Source organism: Crinia signifera, chromosome 6 (genome assembly GCF_055691185.1).
Source record: "Crinia signifera chromosome 6, ASM5569118v1, whole genome shotgun sequence".
NCBI lineage: Eukaryota > Metazoa > Chordata > Amphibia > Anura > Myobatrachidae > Crinia > Crinia signifera.
The window spans coordinates 221,415,111-221,437,949 of NC_139222.1; the positions used below are offsets into that span (position 1 = coordinate 221,415,111).

Below are 22,839 nucleotides of genomic sequence, written 5' to 3' on the forward strand. Positions count from 1 at the left end.
GTCAGTACAAACCTATTATAATGTTAATTTTAGAGTGCTGCAGAAGAGCACATCTGAATCCAATTACCACGCTATAATATATAATAAAAGCTCTTTCTGTTTGATTCAGTATGTCATTGCTACAACATCACATATGGTAGGACTAACTGATTTAGTGCATAGAAGCATAAAGACATTGTAAGGCAATGCATTGTTGCATTTTCTCAATGAACTGCATAGGAATTAAAGAGAGTTAATATTTGACTAACCTGTTTTCCATGTGTATTCCCATTTAAAGTGCTGATAGCACTTGCAAAAGGACCGCATGCAATATACGGGACCTTCCTCGGCGGCTCAGTCGCTGTAGTGAATGGGGGGGATGCCAATCCAAAGTCATTTTTACAATCCCGGGTTTCGGGACTGCAATACTCAAACCTGGGATTTCCAGGATTTTTATTCCAATCGTACTCTCCAAAAGAACAGTAATACCCCTTTCACACCAGGAAAAACCCAGTACTAGCGCTGGTGTGAAAGGGTCCCGAGCTAAGTTCCTGGGAACAATTTGCCAGGATTTCAACCCTGCCAGCTAGCAGTTTTGCTCCCAGGACCCTCCAGGCCTACTAGCCAGTGTAAAAGGTGCGGGGACATGTCCCTCCTTTACGTCTTGCCTCTGCAGATGCTGATTGGCTAGCAGGGCAACTTCCTGTTGTTTTAGATGTTCAGACACATGCAAGGACATAACACAGCTGCAGGAAGATACTGTGCAAGCTCTGTGGCACAAAGGCAGTGTGTGTTAACCCCTGCAAGCCTGCAATGTGTGCAATGTCTTGGACAAATGAGGTGGTGAGGGAGCTTTTAAGTATTATTTATTTATAGTTTCTTATATAGCGCAGCAGATTCCGTTGGGCGTTACAATTATAGACCGTGATAAAACAAACTGGGTAACAACAGACAGACTTGGAGGTTAGAGGGCCCTGCTGCAAGTTTACAATCTAAGAGGAGATCTGGCGCAAGATTACAGGCACTGTCAAGGATGCCCAGATATACTGTACCACAACATTGCAAAGATACTGGCATTGCGGGGCTTCGTCTGTAGCCAGTAGCAAGTGGTGAATAAGTTCTAGGGACTCAAGAAACCCTTCAACCGCATCCACACCCGGATCAAGAATGGATCTTATATGAGCTGTGCACAGCATTGTTTGGCAACATGGCACTCGGTGACCCCATCAGCCTGTCATCCTCCAGCTCTGCAACTCTCACACGTGTGGTTGAGAGTCAGTCCATGGACAGTGGCCCAACAGCTCTGATACTATTCGCAAATGACCCTATCAGCCGTGATTTGGACATATCCTGTTGTTGACAACATGCCCAGTACCAGTGCAGACGCTGCGATTGTCCAGTAGAGGGATGTTCCCGCGGCACCCCAGGCAGATCCCCCTGTGATGCGCACCAATAGTAAGTATTTGTCCTTGCTTCCCATAATTAAGCAAAGTCACTAAAGTAGAGCTTGCAGCACGGGAAATTACCAGGGTGCTTTGTGAAGAACTGCGCAATATGGACAACCTGCAGCGACAGGAGGCAGACACCCATTATCTGCGTTATGAAATCCTTCATAGCACAGATAATAGGACCCCAAGAGTGCATCTTGTACAACTTCCTAGACCGACAATTCCAGTGATCCTGGAACGCATCCTGCCCCGCAATCAGGGTATCCAAATGTACCCAGCTATCCAGGGCCCTACTGTCCCTTAGCACAGCTAACCCCCATATTCCAGAGTTACTCCTATGACCCCTCTAACCCTCCACCACAGTCAACTGAATACCCTCAACAGTATACAGGCAATTGCAATAGCCAGTTAAATTTTTTTGCCTGTTTTAAGCTCACCTTTTTCATGTTAAGGGGGTGGGGGTAGGTTTGGTTTTGGGTTTTTAGGATGTTATATTAATATTTATATTTGATGTGTGCTTGATATGTGTTACCAATGTTAAAAAGTTGGACACGTTATATGCCTGTGCATTTAGCAGGTTCGTTTTTACAATTGCCAATGTTTGGCTTGGACTTTTTACAAAATTGTATAGTTTTGGCCTGTTATACGGTCCAAATATTTGTGTTTAGGGGCGGGGGCATGTTTGCTATGTGTTTAATGTCTTACCCACATGTACTTTTGTGCCTAGAAATAGGCAACGTTTTATGCTTTATATTTGTTTTGTACAAGTAAACGAAGGCTGAAACACTACAAAATGTTTTGTTTATTAATTATTAACAATCCGTAATGTTTGTGGGCCTGAAAAACGCCATTTTCAATGACCTTTTCATAGAAATGCAGGGTTATCTTGGTTATCTTTCAGTGTGAAAGGTGCAGACCCGGAATGTCCATGCCTCAAAAGCATGTGTAAACGGGGCCCAACCCTGGAATGTCTCTGCATGTCCCCAAAATAAAATTCCAAGGTTGGTCTCTGCATTTCTGGTGTGAAAGGGGTATTAAGAGGCTGAAGGGCTGGCTGGAAGGCTGATGGGCCTGCTTCAGTCTGCATTGTGCAGTATGACCTCTGCTATCAGTTGGTGCAGTGTGACCTCTGCTGTCACGCTGTTCCGCACAGCCGGACAGCGTCTGAAGCGAGTGCTCAACATTGCGCGGCATGAAGACTGCACATACACCACCCAATACTGAAATTCCGTGATTGAAAACCTGACTTTGATTTTGATCTAAAATCCTGGGATCCAACCGATCCCAATTCTGGTATTAGCCCCCAGGTCCCTAGTTGAATATGAAAAGTTCTATTACTTAATGTAATTACTTAAACATACAAAGCCGTTATCATAGCCTATATTAATACTAGCATTACTTGTTTTGAGTATCTTTTAACTTGCAAGCCATGTTGATATTTGTGTAATGGACTGTTCCGAAGCCATACTGCAGTGTTGTCCTAGAAATCCTTTCTTTTCAAAGACCCAGTGACCCAGAGCAGGAAACTTATTTGTTTAGCCCAGCAGTGCATGCACTATAATGTTCTTTCAGTTGCTTTCCCACATGTTTGAAACATCCTGGAGGCTCGTTTCAAGTTTTTGTGCTTAAAGGAAAAGGGTGATAATGTTATCATTTCACACTGTGTGTATCAGCACAGAATCCCCCCCGGAACACAAACACGGGAGGAGCAGCCCACCTCTTACCTCCCAAGTCCCTTCAGTGGTTTCACACTTCGACGGAAAGACAAAATCCAAGCTGGGAACTATTCGTGTGATTTCTGCACAGTAAACTTTTGGATAATTAGTAAAGGAAAATACTTTTGTAAGATGAAAACGAGTGACTGACCGGGGAGCGTTCAGTAGGAGGATTCTCACAACATCCTGTCATACACATATGGAGGAAAGTTTATTGTAAAAAAAAAAAACATTTTCCAAGAATTTTAAAACCTCTCTAAAGGTGCTTACACATGGAAGGAGTGGAAGAAAGATGTGGACGTTCCTGATCGGAATGACCAATCGTTAAAATCGTTCTGTGTATCATTCACGATGCGCGTACCCGCCGATCACAAGAGATTGGTCTATGATCTTCATGCATGCATGGAAGATTATAGACCAATCTTAACGAAGTGTTTAAAATCGTTTCATGCATACGCACGATGACCGATTTGATACCATCAGTAACCCTAGATACACAACATTGTCCATTGTGAATGCACCTTAAGAAAGACACTAGCTCCACGGTGCATAAACAAACCTGAATCTTGTGTCCTTGTTTTGAATGGCACCCAACATATTTTGGAACTACAGTGAACTACAGTTCCTGGCATGTCTGTTCAGCTCTGATTGGCAGAGCATGCTAGGTCTTGAACCCACAGCAGCTAGAGAGACTGGCTGCCGGTGCTGGTTTTACACAATTGAGTGAGTCTGTTGTAGCCACAATGAGGCACATAGTTGTATTCTGTATGTAGAAGATACAAAAACAGAGGTCCTATAAGACAGTTGGAAGCAATGTAATCACTTCTGTCCTAAAGGCCCTTATCCACTAGTCCCACCCTATGGAATGCCCTTCCACGCACAATAAGACTCTCCACTAGCCTCCAAACTTTCAAGTGTTCCCTAAAAACTCACCTCTTCAGGCAAGCCTATCATATATAAGTACCACAAGCATAACCCTCTGAGGCACTTATGTATTATATAGCTTCCCTTCTGTAACTTGGTGGGACTGCTATGCTATTACTGATGCCTGTCCTTGTGTTTCCCCCCTATATCTGTATAGATTGTAAGCTTGCAGCAGGGCCCTCCTACCTCCAAGTCTGTCTGTTATTACCCAGTTTGTTTTATCACTGTATACCATTGTAAAGCGCAACGGAATCTGCTGCGCTATATAAGAAACTGTAAATAAATAGTGCAATTTGGGCCCTGTTCATCTGATCCCGAGGCATGGGGCTGAGGAATCCGATGAAAATAGCCCTCCAAGTGTCACGACTGACTTTTACAGTGGCTGTGAATTTTTGCAAAATAATAAATATATTTACACAACAGATATGTCTATATACTTATAGTGTGTACACACGGTGAGATTTAACATTAGATTTTGATTATACAGTATAGTCAAAATCGTATCGGGTTCGCTTGGTGATCGAACAGGTTTTTAACCTTTCGATGCGATGCTGATGCGCGCTCCCGTTCATCACATATCGAATAGCAAAATAAACAGGGCAGCAGCGACTATATAGGGCAAATGGAATGTAGATTGCATGAATTGTATGTTATTAGTACAGAGTTAGCACAGATTGCATAGCAATCGTATCTTAAGTCGAATAACAAGGGACACACACCATTAGCCTCCTGGAACATTAAATGGTCCTTCTAGTCATGCCATGCCAGCATACAGATACAATTGCTGATAGTGCACAAAAGACCAATTAAAATTGCTACATTATTACAAATCGCACATATTAAAATAATAAATTATAAACCTGGAGGAACCAGAAGTGGTATTTTTATTTTAAAGACATGTTTTTGTTTTTTTTCAGGGTAAAACATTAACCCTTTGAATGCCAATGTTGCTGTGAGTGATCCTCAAAACATTTACTAAAAATGCCAGCATCGCTCACAGCGAAAGTCGATTAATGGAAGATTAGTTAAATATTGCACCCAAAAAAAAGACCAGTCGCTGTTAAGCAATCCAGCAAGAATACTTCCTGGTGCAAATTTAAAATATGTTTGGTGAGTAGATCCTTCCCATACTCCTGGATTCTGTTGCCCTAGAATATACACAACCTGTATGTTCCTCCTAAGATGAGGAATGCGATCAGGAAGTCTGCAGACAAACTGAGTTATTGGAAACAATCTTTCCTATCTGAGGCATACTAATTTGATCAAGATAATTCTACACACTAAATCAGTACATCCCCTGCCTCTTGCTCGCTGTGAAGGACAAATAATTGCTTAATAAAGAGGCCCGAGCATCTGTTTGCCAAAATAAGCTTAAAAAACGCACTATGAGGTAGGGGTGAATTTCCCCAACATTTAATGATTTATTAACAGTTTCTTATATAGCGCACACATATTCTGAAGCGCTTTACAAAGAATATTTGAACATTCACATCAGTCCCTGCCCCAGTGGAGCTTACAATCTATATTCCCTACCACATGTACACGCACACTCATTCAATATTGGGCTAATTTTTGTTAGGAGCCAATTAACCTACCAGTATATTTTTGGAATGTGGGAGGAAACCGGAGTACCCGGAGCAAACCCACGCAAGTACGGGTAGAATATACAAACTCCGCACAGTTGGGCCATGGTAGGAATCTAACCCATGACCTCAGCGCTGTGAGGCAGTAATGCTAACCACCATTACACCATCCGTACTGCTAAATGATATACCTAACGACATACTTCAGTTTCTGGCAAACAATTGACATTTTTACCACTAACTTTTTGGGTTGATAAGCCCAGTGTAATAAAATGTTAAAAGAAAAAAATCTTACTATGGGACAATCCCTGGTTTCTGAGCTGAGGTGTAACTAGAGATATTGCACACCGTTGAGTAAAATGTTGGGTTCTGCACTTTATTACCCCATCAAAGCACCTTTACAGTATGCTAAAGTACTATGGGCCAGATGTATCAAGCTTCACAAAGTGATACAATGAAACAACCAGCTTCTTCCTGTCATTTTTCAAACCCAGCATGTCACATGACAGGTAGGAGCTGATTGGTTGTTTTTCACTCTCCATTTTATTACTTTGTGAAGCTTGATACATCTGCCCGTATAGGAGAAAGTAAACTATCATACTGTAATTATGTTACATTGTCAGCTATTTGTTGGGTTAAGTTTTCACATTCAGTCTGGTCCTACACTTACCCACATATGGGAAATTTCATTGAAGTGTGTGAAATGTCAGGAATCTCTGAAATAAACTTCCTATTATAGATGACATGAAGGCTAGAGGAAAAACTCTCTTCATATATCCCGTGCTTGGCCATACATCCCAGTGCTTAGTATGCAAGGAATTCCCATCTGTAATTAGTAGCTGTAACACTGGTACTTTGTATGGCTACAACATAGCTCTGGTGCAGTATTTCAATAGAGCACAGTGTTTTTCTCCTTAATTACTGACTGGTAACGTGTCTTTTCATTGCACACATTACAAAGTCTGCTTGACTGCACCAAGTGGATGCAGTATAACAATAACTGCATTGTTATCTCTATGAAAACATATCCACAAAATACACAATTAATGCAGTGCTTGATGGGATTACTGAGAAAGCAGTAGCTTGAAGAGATCAATGAACTTGAACAAACTTGATAGATATATATATATATATATATATATATATATATATATATATATATATATATATCTATATCTATATCTATATATATATATATCTATACATACACTGTATAGCATTATTGGTTACAGCATTTAGGCTGCTTTTGCTAAATAGTGGAGTCTGCTTGTCTGGTGTCTGAAGCCAGCTTATTGATATACCTGTCGACATTCATTGTGACCTTTCTATATTAAATTTTGTAAGGTCTATATTGTGAATTTCAACATTTTGATACATTGACATTTTATTCATGTCAAGCTTTTGACTTTTTTTTTTCTCATTTCAATGAGGACTGTTTAACCATGCTGACATTTTAACTATTCCTGTTGACTCTATTTCTATCTCAACATTTTGGTTGTCAACTTTTTGACTGTCGACTTTGTAATGCATTTATTTTAACTGTCTATGTTTTCAAAAAGCTGTACTAGTAAAGGATAAAATTAACATTTTCTTCTTTCAAATGTTATGTGATAGCCCAGACGATAGTTGTGCGTGTGATTCCACAAATCTATAGGTAATACTTGGGATAACTAGGCAACTGCAGGCTTAAGGCCCATACACACTGGGCGACTTTGAGCTGAAAGTCGCTCAAAACAGCAGGTTTGAGTGGCTTTCAGCTCAAAGCCGCCCAGTGTGTATGGCCCGGCAATGAGCGCTGCTGCACACTCCCGCAACATTGCCGGGAAAGCCGTTCATCCGTTACACCAGCAGATGAGCGGCTTTCAGGATGGCTTTGCATAGTGCTCCGCTATGCAACGCCGTCCTCCCCCTGTGCCGGGCAGGGGAAAGCCGCTCAGTGTGTATGGACTGAGCGTCTCTTCCTGCAGCGATGAACGCTATCATCGCTGTCCATACGCGCTGGGCATAGTCACCCAGTGTGTATGGACCTTTAGACTTTGCACAGTGACAGTAAAGATAGGAACTTTTATGTTCTTCACAAATTCTATATTTCCAACATGCTATGTTGCACGTCACATACTGCACTGACACTCCCAATCCCAGTCACATAGCACACATATACGCACTCCTATTGGCAGTCACATACTGCACACACACACACTCCCATTGGGAGTCACAAGCCGAACATACACACTCCTATTGGCAGTCACAAACTGCACGCAGACACTCCCATTGGCAGTCACATACTGCACACACACACACACACTCCCATTGGCAGTCACATACTGCATACAGACACTCCTATTGGCAGTCTCGTACTTCACTGACACTCCTATTGGCAGTCTCATACTTCACTGACACTCCCATTGCCAGTCAGATTCTGCACACAGACACTCCCATTGCTGGTGACATACTGCACACAGATACTCCTATTGGCAGTCTCATATTTCACGAACACTCCCATTGCCAATCACATACTGCACACAGACACTCCCATTGCCAGTCACATTCTGCACACAGACACTCCCATTGCCAGTCACATTCTGCACACAGACACTCCCATTGCTGGCTACATACTGCCCAATGGAGCTTCATGATGATTTATACTGTACAGTGCCACATTAAAACTGCTCGTGGGTAATTATTATAGCTCATTGAAAAAAGGTATTTACAACACAGAATAAAATAAGTGATGTGCAGTATTGTAAGTCAGACCAAGGTCTGCCTTAGTTTTTCGGGCTATTCGTTTTTTGGGATATCCTAAACCTTCTTGATACCCTAGTACAATATTACGGACAATGGGTAACTATTATACCTTCTGCTGTATTATGATTTCATGTTCCATTCCATTACAGTATGCAGGAACCCACACACTGCCTGGTAGTTTTCTGTGTCTATGCTGCACCCTTCAGTCCTCTACACCAGGCTTTTCCAACCACGGTCCTCAAGGCACACCAACAGTGCAGGTTTTATAGTGTGTACACACGGTCCGATTTCCTTTCCGATGTTGTCGATATAGTCAACATTGGATCGGCATCGGATCGGATGCAGATCGCAAGGGTTTTAACCCTTGCGATCCCGATCCGATCCCGATGTGCGTTCACATATCGGAAGCCAGAAAGTCTTGGCTGCCTTGTCTATATGGTGCAGATCTGCACTATATAGTCAAGATTGGATGCGAATCGGATGTGCCTTAAGATCCTATCCACGATCCTATCTGATCGGATCGTGGATAGGATCTTAAGGCACATCTGACCGTGTGTACACACCATTAGTGATATCCAGGCTTCAGCACAGATGGTTTAATTAGAATCACTCAGGTACTAATTAAGTCACCTGTGCTCAAGCCTGGATATCACTAAAACCTGCACTGTTGGTGTGCCTTGAGGACCGTGGTTGGGAATGCCTGCTCTATATTATGCCAGAATACACTGCATAGAGTAGACAGGTGTTGTACGGTAAAGTTTTTATACTCATCCGGCTTCTATGGACTTGCCTGTTTTATTCTAGATATAATTATCACACGACCTTGGACAATTTGCTAAGAACGTTTGCTATAATGGTAGTCATTCTGATATTTCCGATATGTATTTTTAATCAGCCTGTGAGAATGTAATGTACAGTCCTGAGCGTTCTACAACTATGCAGACTGTCTGTGAGCACTGTTTCCATTGCATATATAAAATACCTTCCACTGTGATCCATGCATACATTTCTTTTTCAGATGACATGTTTAGTTAACATGATACATGTATTCTTTACTGCACTAGATAAAGCGGTATAAAATATATAGATATCCTGTAACTAAAATGATTTAACCCACTGTACACAAAGCGTATCTCCTACACATAACGAGCCACAGAAAATGCTGCCAATTGATGAGATGTATAGAAGTATGCAATGACTATATTCATTATTTCTGCAGCCTGATTTTTATAGTCACAGTGTTGCTCTAATGCATATACACCATAACAATACAATGCCCTTTTCATGTCTGTGTACATAATATATGTCAGGTAATTATTGACAGCTCTCCCACTCTGCAAAGCACAAGATTATTGAACTTGGCTACCACACGTAACTAATGCTCTCTTACCCATTGTAAGCTATTGATAGATGCATTTCTTGGTCAAAAATTCAACACATACAATAGGTCAACGTGGGACAGGTACACATGAGTGTTAAAAAAAAGTCTGAAACAGATGTTTTTTCATTCAATTGGACAGAGGGAGAATATGCCCAAAGCATAATGAGCAAATGGTACATTTATACAGTGTCCGTGTCTACGTATTTCTACATAGAAACCAAAAAAGTGAAAAACTCATGTTGAACCATGTTGACCTTTTGACCCTGTCAACCTAAGCCATGTCAACATTTTTAATGTGTCTACTTATGGCCTGTTGACCAATAGTGACCTAATCACTATTGACCTTCATATAAAGGTCGTCCCTATGACCCATAAAAGTAGAGTGCCATATTTTATACTGTAAATGAATGCTTAATGGTGATAAGTTATGCAATAGTGTAAAAAAGTCATTTTAAGACCAAAAAGTCATTGTCGGCTTACAAACACACTTTTCCATTTAGGTCTGCTGGGTGACTTTTTTTTTTTTTTTTAACCATTTGTTTATTTATTTATTGCTTGTTAAAACTTTAAAGCAATTTTATAAAGTTGTAATAATTTGAAAGAATGAAAAATGATTAACATTGCGATCTGACCAAACAAAGCACAACGTGAACATGTTTTTTCAACGTGAATCACAGCTCCGGGGAGTTAAACAGCTAATCCAGTGGTTCCCAAACTGTGTGCCTAGGCTCCCTGGGGTGCCTCAGGACACTTGCAGTGGTGCCTTGGGTTGGTGGACCAAGATCAATTCATATTATTTATGGTCAATGTACCAGGAAAAACCAGAGCTTGTGGCTGCCAATAATAATATATGTGGACAAACAGAAGCAAATCCTGTCCCTCACCAGATAACTGGGACATATAAACACAATGCACTTCATTTAATATTTTTTTCAGAATTTCTCGATAAGAAGAATTTGGCCTAGGGGTGCCTTGAAAATATTTTGATGCTCTAGGGCGCCGTGATTCAAAAAAGTTTGGGAACCACTGAGCTAATCAACAATTTTAAAGAGTGGATTGTGTCTTTCACACCAATTCAGGACCCAGGTGACCCTTGTAATGGGTGTGGTATAGGGTTCCGACAGTCGGGATCCGACAGTCATTAGCCCGGCATCGGGATCCCGACTGGCCGGACTCGGACAGCATGGCGAGCGCAACAAAGCCCCTTGCGGGCTCACTGCGCTCGCCGCGCTGTGATGGACCCTCATGAGGGAGAATAGCCGGTGGCCGTCGGGAACCTGTCTGTCTGTTTTAACAGTCTGGATCCCGACGTCAGGTAAATGACTGTCGGGGTCCCGACTGGCACCCCTGGTAATATCCCAGATCAGAAGCCTGGTGTAAAAGGGGTCTTCGTAACCATCCTTTTGATATATCTATCTGGACACAACCAGGGACATCCTTAAAACATGAACTGTAATAGTAGAGTTTTGAAAAAACTCTACCAATAGTGGGAGGTGACTTTTTGTTAGTAAACCATAAATATAAAGTCCCATCTGTTAGAAAAGCTGCCCCTTCTTCGTATATAACCCAGTAAAACAACATAACAGCAAATATACCGTCTGCCTTGTTTCTAAATGAACTTGGTGTAAATTAGCATCTTACTGCTCTACAGTCATAAATAGATTTGTTTTTTATTTGTCTTTTTGTTAATTTTTAGATTTAAGGCATTTGAGATATTGGATGTAAGGAAAACTTACAATAGTGTCATACAGAAAGGCAGAAGTTTGGAATAACCTACCAACACATGCAGATGGAAGAACGTAAAAGTAAAAATGCTGAAGCTTGTCCTTGTTAGCTGTTCATAAGAGAGATTGTCGCGTAAGACTGGCCCGATTGGTCTTTATCTACCAGAAATATCTCATGCTTGCAGGGAAAGTACCATAAATTGTCATCAACTTTTACATGATCTCAGGCAGTGTTTGGAGCGAGCAATTATTTTTTTTAACTCTGGAGAACTTCAAGATCATAGTTTGGGTTCAGAAAGATTACAATGTTTATTCCTTGGATTTCTGTAAGTACTGTAATTTATTACTATTCAGGTTTACGATTTTTTTTTTCTTCTACTAAGGAAGTTGAATTGAGATTTCCTGGATTCAGAGAATATTTCTAAGTATAAAAAAATGTACAAATCAATCTCTTATCCTTACATATGTATGTGTCCTCGTACATCTCAGCTCAATACGCCATGCAGCGTGAGATGCCTTCTTTGAGTGAGTCGTCAGTTCTACTAGCATCAAACGTATTTTTGGCCTGATTCTTGATCACTTGATTCAGCCCCTGCCCCAATAACCGACTGCAAATGGTCACGGCGAGTTGCTCACTCGCCGGGCAGTTTGCACAGGGGAGGGAGGGTGGGATGGGGGTGTTAGCGCCGCTGGGCCGTGGGAATGCCCAACGTTTAATGGGCATCCCCATTAAAAAGCTGTGCGTTCCCATGGGTACGTGGACAGGCCAATGCATCACATGAAGTCAACATGCCCTCCAACATGACCCATTCCATTAGGTACAAAATGCTCGGTTTCTGGACTTCCTTACCAGTGGCAGATGCACAGTTGGGGCTGCAGCACAGTCCAATATTCAAAAAGGGGAGCCACACCTAATGGCACCACAAACATCACTGTCCTGGTCTCAACTGGAAGTTGATGTGGTACCCCCCCCCCCCCTCTTTGATATACATGTCATTAGAAATGGACTCCAGGGCTCAGAAAGATGACATCAGCATTTTTGAGCCCAAGAAAGCTCCAATCAGCAGCTTTTTTTGAAGTCCCGTGTACCCGAACTCAGGGACCGGGACCATTCACACTGACCGCATCCCGTGTCTATTCCGGAATCTACCCAGGTCAGGACCTGGGTAGAAATCCCCAAATGCTCATCCCGGGATATTCTTTCAAGACCCTTTCACACTGAGCTAAATCCCGGGTTGATGCGCGTTCATGTGCAAAAACCCAGGATATTTTTGCTAGTGTGAAAGGGGTATTATTTACAACGCACCAGGAGACTACACTGATTAAGACACATTTTAGGTTAAAAAAAAAAAAAAAAGATGCCCAATGCTAGCAGAATCTCAGTGGTCCTGTTGCAGTGGTAGGGACTGTTTGGTGCGACCGCAGCAATGGGGACACATCTGTATTTCCCACAAAATGAAGTGTAATCCGTAAAAGAAATAAGTCACAAACAATGATAATTGTTACCAATGTAGACCTTGGGGGTTATTCTGGTTGGTTTGCAAAACCAAATTCCTTCTTTAATGTACTAAACCATGTGCACTGCAGGAGGGGCAGATGTAACATGTGCTTAGAGAGTTACGTTTGGGTGAGTTATTTTGTTCTGTGCAGGGTAAATACTGACGACTTTATTCTTACACTGCAATTTACAGTAGATTTCAGTTTGAACACAACCCACCCAAATTTAACTCTCTCTGCACATGTTACATCTGCCCCACCTGTAGTGCACCTGGTTTATTATATATATGTGTGTGTGTGTGTGTTACGGTGGCCTATCCTGATATTTGGCCCCAAATGTCTTTGTTTCCAATCCCGGAATTTCGGGATTAGATTGGGCATGCGGTCTAATGCCGGGCAGAGTCTGATACACTGCCCAACTGTTCCCGACCCCGGCGTGTGGCCTGCACAGCGTGAATTGGTCATAGGTCATGTTTTGCAAGCCGCACCTCTGCTGCTGGAACCCTCCGTGTCCTGGCCTTTGCTACCGCTGGCACCCGACCTGCACTTCTGGTGGCATATAACCTCTCGCCAACTGCCTTCCTGGTGGCTGTAAGACTCGCTGACCGACTCCTCCTCGTAGCACCGCTTCCATCTGCTCCACTCCCCCTCGTAAGTAAATGTGGGGGCGGTTTCTTTTAGGGATGCCAATCCCAGAATCCTGGAATTGAGCATTTTTCAGTCCCGATTCCCGGGATTGGCATCCCTAAAACAAATAAATATAAATATATATAATGTTTTTTTGTTTGTTGTTTTTTTCTTTTTTGTTTTTTAACTCTGTTACTATGTTACTTTATGCCATTCTCTTTGTACGTTATCACTTTTTTCTGTATAATTTAAAAGGGGATGTTCATCCTTTATAAATCTTTAATCACGTATTTAGTGGCCCAGCCAAAACATTTTTCCAGTATAGCGTTACACTTACACCAAATACTTACAGGTTACTAGAGCGTCCAGCTCCACAGCCTGCAGTTTCCTGTACTTCCTTTTATAACTGAACTGGAACAGGCTATGCCAGGTGAGACAGCCAATCATAAACTACAACTTAATAAATTGACAACAATGATAATAACAATAACCACAACACCAACAATAATAATAATAAATGTCTGCTTTTTGTGGCTTGCTGAATTAATTCTGTCTGGTCATAGTACATGGGAATGTATATGCCAGGCTGTGTTTTATGTTATTATCTGTCTGTGCTGGATTTAGGAAGCTAAGAATAGGTACGCATTAGATGATATATTGGATGATCTATTGTTTGGAGGCAGGTGGGACAATACATCATCCATATAGTCATTGTGTACACATGAATGCATGTTCCCGGCCACCAACCAGTGTGAGATCAGGCTGCATTAGGAGGGGTGAAAACTACTGGCCCCCTTTATGGTTATTTGTATTGTCCCAACAGGCCAAATGTGTACAACAATTGAAGTAAACCATTTCTTTTAAGTACAGAATCAGAAGTAAATATTTAATGTTGGTGAAGCAATAACTATAGACCTCTGGACCCCCCCCCCCATAAACTGTGATTGCATGTCCGACATTCAGTTTGGATTGCTGGCTTATGTTCGTTATATCTGGCACAGTTCATAATACATTGAATAATCTTAGCCGGGTGAGGTGTGTCTAAATTTAAATCTATATTGCAGTGTAAAAATAAAGCAGCCAGTATTTACCCTGCACAGAAATTATATAACTTCCCCAAATCTAACACTCTCTGCACATGTAACATTTGCCCCACCTGCAGTGCTGCATGGATTTGTCCATCCTCAAAAATTGCAGCCTTACTGACCAGTCTGAACCAGCATTACCCCCCCCCCCCCCCCCATCGCCAGATTTCGGCTACCGCATTCTTAATGCTCACATATGCACTAACATATGCGATTATTAAGGCAAAGGACAGCTCTTGTGAGAAGAGGCGTATGCTGGGAGCGATATGTGATGGATTCCTCGCATACCACGGTGGGGAGCAGCCCATAGGCTTCCATAGGGTAACACCAGTATTTTCTGGCATTTCTCCAGAAGAAAAGAACCCGGCAGAGGGGTTCTTTTTCCTGATATCCAGTAATGGAACATCTGCTATACACAAGACCTCTCTATTTCAAAGATGTCCTTCGCATCTGTCTTGTGCTGCACCTTTTCTGTGGAAGTCTTTTCCTTATGCCATCAGACCTTCAGAGTATTTAAGCTGTAAAACACAATACATCTCTTCAGACAGGCATATATCCGGATCACATCATGACTCCAGCCACATATACAGTCTACCAGATCATCGCACACCACAATCTCTGGCTTAATCCCCTTATGCACTAGCAGGCTAGCGGCACTGCTGGGATAGGTATCTATATTGGTGGTGGTGCTGGGCAAACAAGATAGTGCATACATACTAAGCGATATCTGTTTAAGTGACGTCACCGCGTCCCAGCCTGTGCATGCTGTCACCGATGATATTGGCAGATTGAGCTGAATGCACAGATGACAGGGGGTTATAGTGTACTATGTAAGGAGCCTTAAGGTCCCCACACACTAGAACGATTTTTTGGCCAATTGTCAGATTTCTGACCGATCGTCTGATATATCGGCCGATTTTTACCGATAAGTAAAAATCGGCCGATATATCGAACGATCGGTCGGAAATCGGACAATCAGCCAAAAAATTGTTTTAGTGTGTGAGGGCCTTTACAGTTTAGTCATCATTGCACATGTTCCCTGACCTATTGTTTCTACCTTACAGCTATGTAATTGTGCTAATGTCCTGTATGTGACACAGACTGTATTGCTCTGTAGAACATAGAATTCTATTCTAGAGACATGATCTTTATTTTATTGGGAAGCTGGAATTCCTCAGGTTTTGTAGTTTCATGCAACATAGGAATTTGTATGGAAAGGGTATGTGGAATGTCCTTGTTTCTTGGGCTTCTACTGGGTTTGTAATCACAAGCCTTAGGATACACTAATTTAGGAAAGTCCTTAGTCCTAAAGCAGTGTCTGTTTTCCATCCCGCTTCAGGTATACTGCCAACAAACTGTAGAAAGTAGTTCTGTAACTGTACATGTACATTTGTAGTCAGTCACTGCGAGCATTCCAGCCTCCTTCTCTGACTGGGATGAATTGCAGACTTCCTATACAGATAGCACAAATGTAGTCAGGCAGCTTCTTTATCAACATAATGGACCTTGAAAACGACATCTGATGTGTTAGGTGCAACCTATACACGATTGGGAGCTTCCGGAGGGTAACGTTACATTTTCAATTAATGGGCTACACGTTGCCTTTTTTGGAAATGTGTATGATATGTCACTACTGTTAAAACTTCACACGATTGTAAATTAGTATAGAACACTGAGGGATTATTAAGTTTCAGCATCGTCACTGTAGTGGTTCATAACCTATGGCGACAAATAATCAGAGCCAAAATAACAATGGGGCGGATGGGACCACAGCCCCAGCCGTTCACATAAAGATAGGCCCATCAGCATGACAGCACATGTATCGTATGGTCAGCCATATATCATTTCTATCACAATGACACAGAATTATGTAACATCAGGCTGATAGTGTAGAGCGTGTATGGCAATGGCCATACCTGCGCAGCACTGGCCACAGCTACTGTACTCCGCTGAAGATAAAGTTGAATTCACCAATGACCTTCTGTGCATCTGTTGAGGATCTGCTGATGCTCATCACTTCCTGCTCAGGGAAGACGGAAGTTCCAGTTTCCTTACCCTCTGTGCAGAGGTAATGGTGTCTGGATGCAGACAATGCCAGGCCTGGAGTAGAACCAGTGCCAGTTATACAGATGGGTCAGTTGCAGGGATTTTTCCCCTGTGTTTATGAGCAGGACTGAGCTAGTGGTCATTGTGCTCTTTTCTATGTGGAAAGCCATCCCTAAGGCCCCCATATACTACTGCGATGTATGCATGCAATAACCCGCCAGTTAACCACTGGGGAGCTGTGGGGCTCCCAGGCGGCAAGATTGCACATGATACCGCGTATGCGCTCCTTTTTATATACGATGTATCGTATGTGATACCATTTATTGCCACAGGATCCGACCAATCCTTGTGGCAACCATTGCAATCTCTGAATTCAATTTGTTGCACTCAGGCTTTGTATCAGATTGGTTCCAGAGGTAAAACACATACGATACGGCACTTTTCACACATTTTATTGGCCCGATGGGTCAAATTTGTATGAAAAAGGGCCATATGGTCAGGGCCGGTGTACCCTAGGCAAAACTTCAACCTACCCCCCCCCCCCCCATGCCACCAATAACAACCTTCCAACCCCTTAAGGCGTACTTGCCTAACATTCTGGAATGGCTGGGAGGCTTCCAAAAACCGGGTGGTTTTCCCAGCCCCATGGGAAGGTGGGCAAGTTCTCTGCTTTTCCTGGAGGCCCCGAGAATCCTCCCCTTTACCACCCACAACAGAGTACAAGGAAGAGGGGGCAGCTAAGTAGGGAAGTATGGCTCAAGGGAAAGTTGTTACTGATACACTAGGGTGGCAAACCCAAACATAGATAAAAGAACCAATGTAACTGTGCTAAACAAATCATAGCTCCAGTATTTTACAGTATTCAAATAGATTTAATCAATCCCTTTTAAAACATGTACTAAAAAAACATATAAAGGGAAATTAAATGATACATTATATTCTCCCAAGTGCATAGTTCTGTTATTACACTGTTGTATTTGCACTAGTCTGTTCCTATAACGCCCCAAATGGCTGTAGTCCCATGGAATCATATGAATGCCAGGTGGACCTTGCATGGTCGCAGTGTCTCCTTGTCCAATGGACAGTGGGGTGGCGTACCCTTACTCACATGGTGTGATGAACCACTCAGGCTGGAGTCATGCAAGTGCCAATTTCTGGTGTTATTCGAGAAATAAGTCCTGGAAGCGCGGCTTTCACAGAGACGGTAATGGGGGGTGTAGGGATGGTCCGGTTAACAAAGTACTGGGTTAGTGCAAGATGGTCCAAGTGGGTGATGGTGTGTATCCTTTATATGTTTTTACTACATGTTTTAAAAGTATTGATTAAATCTATTTGAATACTGTAAAACACTGGACCTATGATATATTAGCACAGTTACACTTATTCTTTGTGTGTTCTGCGCGTGTTTGTGTGGGGTTTTTATCTGAATAATACTCACATGAACGTGTTTCCTTTGTGGCTGTATTGCAATTTGATCCTCCCAAATGAAGGTTATTCGTGAATATTGCTAAAACTCACAAAGGGCAAGATGTACTAAGCCACGGAGAATGCTAAAACCTCCAACCCAGATTCACTTTGAATGCTTTAGTGTACATCTCCGAATCAGGCCCTTGGTGCAGATTTGCATCTTTGAGCAATATTAGTAAATAGCCTCCATTGTATCATAGCTTTGTTTTGGGATAAGCGAAAACTATCCACAAGACAGCGCAAATGGTATGAGTTGCAGGAAAACAAAGCTGAGATTTGACCCTATAGGGTAACAGGACGTTCCAAACATTCTGACTGAAACATCAATTTCCCAGAATGTTTCTGTTTTACGAACAAGACTCACATTGTTTTGCTCTTCTAAAATAATTTTACTATGCTCCCTGATTTTTGCTGATGTTATGCAACATAGTTGCTGTTATACCACTTTCACATCGCCGACACGTTTTAAAAACCAATATTTAAAACGGTAATTAAAACGGGTCAGAGCCTTAACATTGCCGCAGATTACCGTTTTAAATACCGGTTTATACCCCTTTCACATCGCACTTTTAAAACGGTAAATTGCCGTTTTTTTTTTCCCTTTTTTAAAACGTTTAAGCCTGCACTGTGAATGCATAGCATTGTACACATTCACATTGCACAAAAAACGGCAAGGAACCGTGTAGGACTCTGCTTTTTACACGGTTCAAAATGCCAGTTAACTTTAAACGGTAAATCGGCTGTGGTGCATTCACAGTGCAGGCTTAAACGTTTTAAAAAGGGAAAAAAACGGCAATTTACCGTTTTAAAAGTGCGATGTGAAAGGGGTATTAGTCGTATACAACATTCTGAGTATTCTAGAAGTTTAGACAAGTATTTACAGACATAAAGGAAAATAACTTAAGCATGAATAGGAAAACACATGGTTTTGTTTCTCCATACTGTAAGCATTGGTCAGTTCCATTACAACAGCAACTTGCCCATCTCACCGCTAATTGAGTGGAACCTGTACTGTCTAGATCTCTACTGGCTCATGTTGTACTGGGTTGGAATCGTTTGGTCTACATTGTGTTGGTCAACAAGCATTAGGTCGACATGGGTTTAGGTCAATAGGTCGACACAAGCATTAGGTCCACAGTCAAAAGGTCGACGTGGGTTTTTTCACAGTTTTTTACACATGGACACAGTTTCCAGTGCACTGCATCCTGTTGCTTCGCTCGCGATGCTTCGGTCACCGTGCCTTGCTACGCTCGGCACACTATTTTATTCTCCCACCACGCCCTAGTGGATGGTAGGACATGAAATACCGCCTGTCTGCACATGTCGGCTCAAAAAAACAGTGAAAAACAGTGAAAAACTCCATGTCGACCTTTTCACTGTCGACCTAATGCATGTGTCGACCTAATGACCTTTCGCCCTAGACCCATGTCGACCTAACTGTGTCGACGCAATGCTTGTCGACTAAAATGATGTAGACCCAATGACCGTATCCCTTTGTACTTACTCTAGAAAAGGCTACATGATTGGGCATTACTTATTTGTATTGATTATAGACTGATGTCGTCTTATACTTCTTATACCCCTTTACCACAAAAAAACCCTGGTCTGACCCAGGTAACTACTGTAAACACGGTTTTAAGCCATGATACAGCTACTAGCCATGCTGCTAAGTTTCATAGGCTTTTAGCAGGTCACCCATTTGCACTGCACAATTACCCGGGTACTACCTGAGTTGAATACCCGGTTCACTGGACCCAGGTTATTCCTCAAGGACCCATTTCCACAAAGCAGTGCACCAGGTAGACCCAGCAATAACCAGTTTATTATGGTAGTGGAAGAGAGGTAGTCCTTTTAGTTCTACTTCCACATGTCTTGAGACTTCGAAATAACTGGAAAATGCCAGTACACTGAATATTTGAACAAAAAAAGGAAGTATTATTTTACATTACTGTCTGGATATTAGGCATTTGTTAAACGTGCTGAGTTTCTGACAAAATGTTTGTGTAGTGCAGAATTTTCCACAAAAAACCATAAAACAGTACAGGTTTTATGGATATCCATGCCTAAGCACAGGTGTCTTAATTAAACAGTCAGTTTACTTATACTATTAGTGTTCATTCTAGCACCCGCTATCTTTGAAAATCCATGCAGTTCCTCTTCCCTGCCTAGGGTGTCGCTGTCTGCTGTAGTGCTTCCAGCACAGTGTGGTCTGTATATCAGCACTGATATGCAAACTAGACCTGTGCTAGAAACACCAATGCTATCTGTTCAGAAGCACGGATAGCCTTAAAACCCGGACTTGTAGGGTGCATTGGGAACTGAGGAGCAGATGTATTAGGCCTGATACAATGATAAAGCTGTGAAAAAGTTGAAGGTGATAATGCTCCACCCAATCAACTCTTGTCATTATTCAAACACAGCTGATTGGTTGGTGCATGATCACCTTCCACTTTATCACCGCTTTATCACTTTTCCAGGCTTAATACATTTGCCCCTGAGTTTGGTAATCCCTACACTGGGGGGAAACTATCATTTATTAGTATAGGGGCATAAGCAGGAGTAGAGGCTTTTGATGGCAGATACATGGTGGAATTGCTACACTTACATGACTTTGGTCAGGTTACTGATAAGGTTAGCGGATGGGTGCTATGACATTTGTCAGAGAGCGACATCATAGATAGGGGCTAAGTGCTGCTACTAAAGCTGTCACAGGACACATTTATGTACAGCAATTCTACTTCTATTTTAGTACCCCTGTTATAATAATATAGACTTGCTAGCATATTGATGATGTTTCAACTATTTTAAGGGTTTGTGTGTGTTTTGCTTATGGGGAGTGTCGCTTTAGTTCCTGGCATTGTAACTGCATTTTTGTAATATATCACTATGGAACGTTATTTGGCAGAAGCCCCTTAGAGCATTTCTTTCTCAGAGCCTGTATCTGGCCTTTAATGAGCCATCTCCTGTCTCTCATTTGGTAACGCTCTTCAGGCTTTGGACTTTAAACCCTGGTAAATATTTTATGTAGCATTGTTGTGTTTATGTGCCAAATAAATCTGTCTAATTATCATATTCAAGTTTCTAAAAATCACATATTACATAACTGAAGGTGACATGAAAGTATAATGAGACTGTACAGTATATCCCAGTACTAAGGATGGACATGGATCATCGATGGTTCGTTAACAATGTTTTTTTTTATTGTTGCCATCTGGTGGAAGTCCAATGATTCCCCGACATAGATGGTTGGATTCTAATGGAGACGTGGCTATGTTTTGGACCTAACGACCCGCGGGCCGCATCAGGATCACATCAAAAGGGCAGCGAAATGGCCCAAAACATGGCCTATTTACATACAATCGGTCAAGGTTGTATCTAAATTGGCTCATTTCTGGCCATATTGTCCTGGTGTGTACCCCACATAACACAGGCAGTGTTACATAAAATAGGTGTGTTGACCCCGCGTCTGGCGCGATGAAGCCAGTAGCTGTGTCCATGGCTGCAGCTTTATTGCTTCAGCTGCATCCATTTCTATAATAACCGCAGGGTTTCCTGGATGAGTGATGTTGACTGAGATGCTCTGATGCTGCATCCTCAAATGTGGCTGTGGAACAGAGAAGTTGACACATGACATCAAAATATTATTTCACATCTGCTGCATACAAAGGGATGCTGGCAGTCACAATACCGTCTGCCATTATCCAGAATGCAAGTTTGCGAATAGAGTTAGCGCTAGGTCCGGGGGTGGGTTAGGTTTAGGTACTAGTGCGGGACTTAGGTTTAGGCTGCGTGGAGGGGGCTTAAGGGTTAGGCTGTGGGGAGGAAGTGTTAGGGTGAGGCACTTAGAAGGAGAGTTAGGCTCTGACTTCTGGGACACAACGGCATGATCCAGCGCCTGTGGCGGCTTCCTGGATCCCTGTGTTTATGGATAGGACGGCCAAGTGGAGCAGATTGCCTGGTATTCGTGTGCATACATGCCATGTGGTAGCCAGCCCAAAGAGTTTTTTTGTCTCGGTTCGAGCAATTGCTTTTGCTGTTATGAATCTGTTTGGTCAATTAATAAATTATCTTTAGTGCACCATGAAGCACCCATTTTTTTCTGTATCTGTTTAGATTCATTCATCCTTGGACCCTCTATGTTGTACTTGCTATAAGGGAGTTGCAGCCATACATGTGGACTTTAGTGATTTTTAACCCTCTGGGACCCCTAAGGAGATTTTTTTTTGCAGGACATTTACCTATTGATACATATTAGCGCTGGTCTGACAGTCTCAAAATAGGAGAGATAAAGTTGTGCAACAGGCGTGCATTGCAATTATTATGATAGCCATTATTACATAGGGGGATATTCAATCCCTGCCACTATTTTCTTGACTGACCGCATTGATGAGGCAGATGGACAGAACAGGTCCGACTTTAAAACCTGTCTGGCCCGTTTTGCTGAGAACGGCAGTGGATTGTCGCGATCACAGCCGGATCGCAACAGTCCACTGCCATTTACCCTTTACGCTGATCGGCAGGCGGTACATTGAATTCTACCTGGGGATTTGCATTCACGCAAAACGAAAACGGGTCAGGGTCACGGCTGTCGGGAAGGACCAACAGTCGTAACCGGGAA

At 42.3% G+C, this 22,839-nt stretch overlaps 1 protein-coding gene across 36 annotated transcripts in view; it reads left to right on the forward strand.

Moving 5' to 3' along the window:
* The window catches only part of SORBS1 (sorbin and SH3 domain containing 1), a 316,704-nt gene that overhangs the window by 125,764 nt on the left and 168,101 nt on the right, over positions 1-22,839 (forward strand). The gene's annotated exons all lie outside the window — the stretch shown is intronic.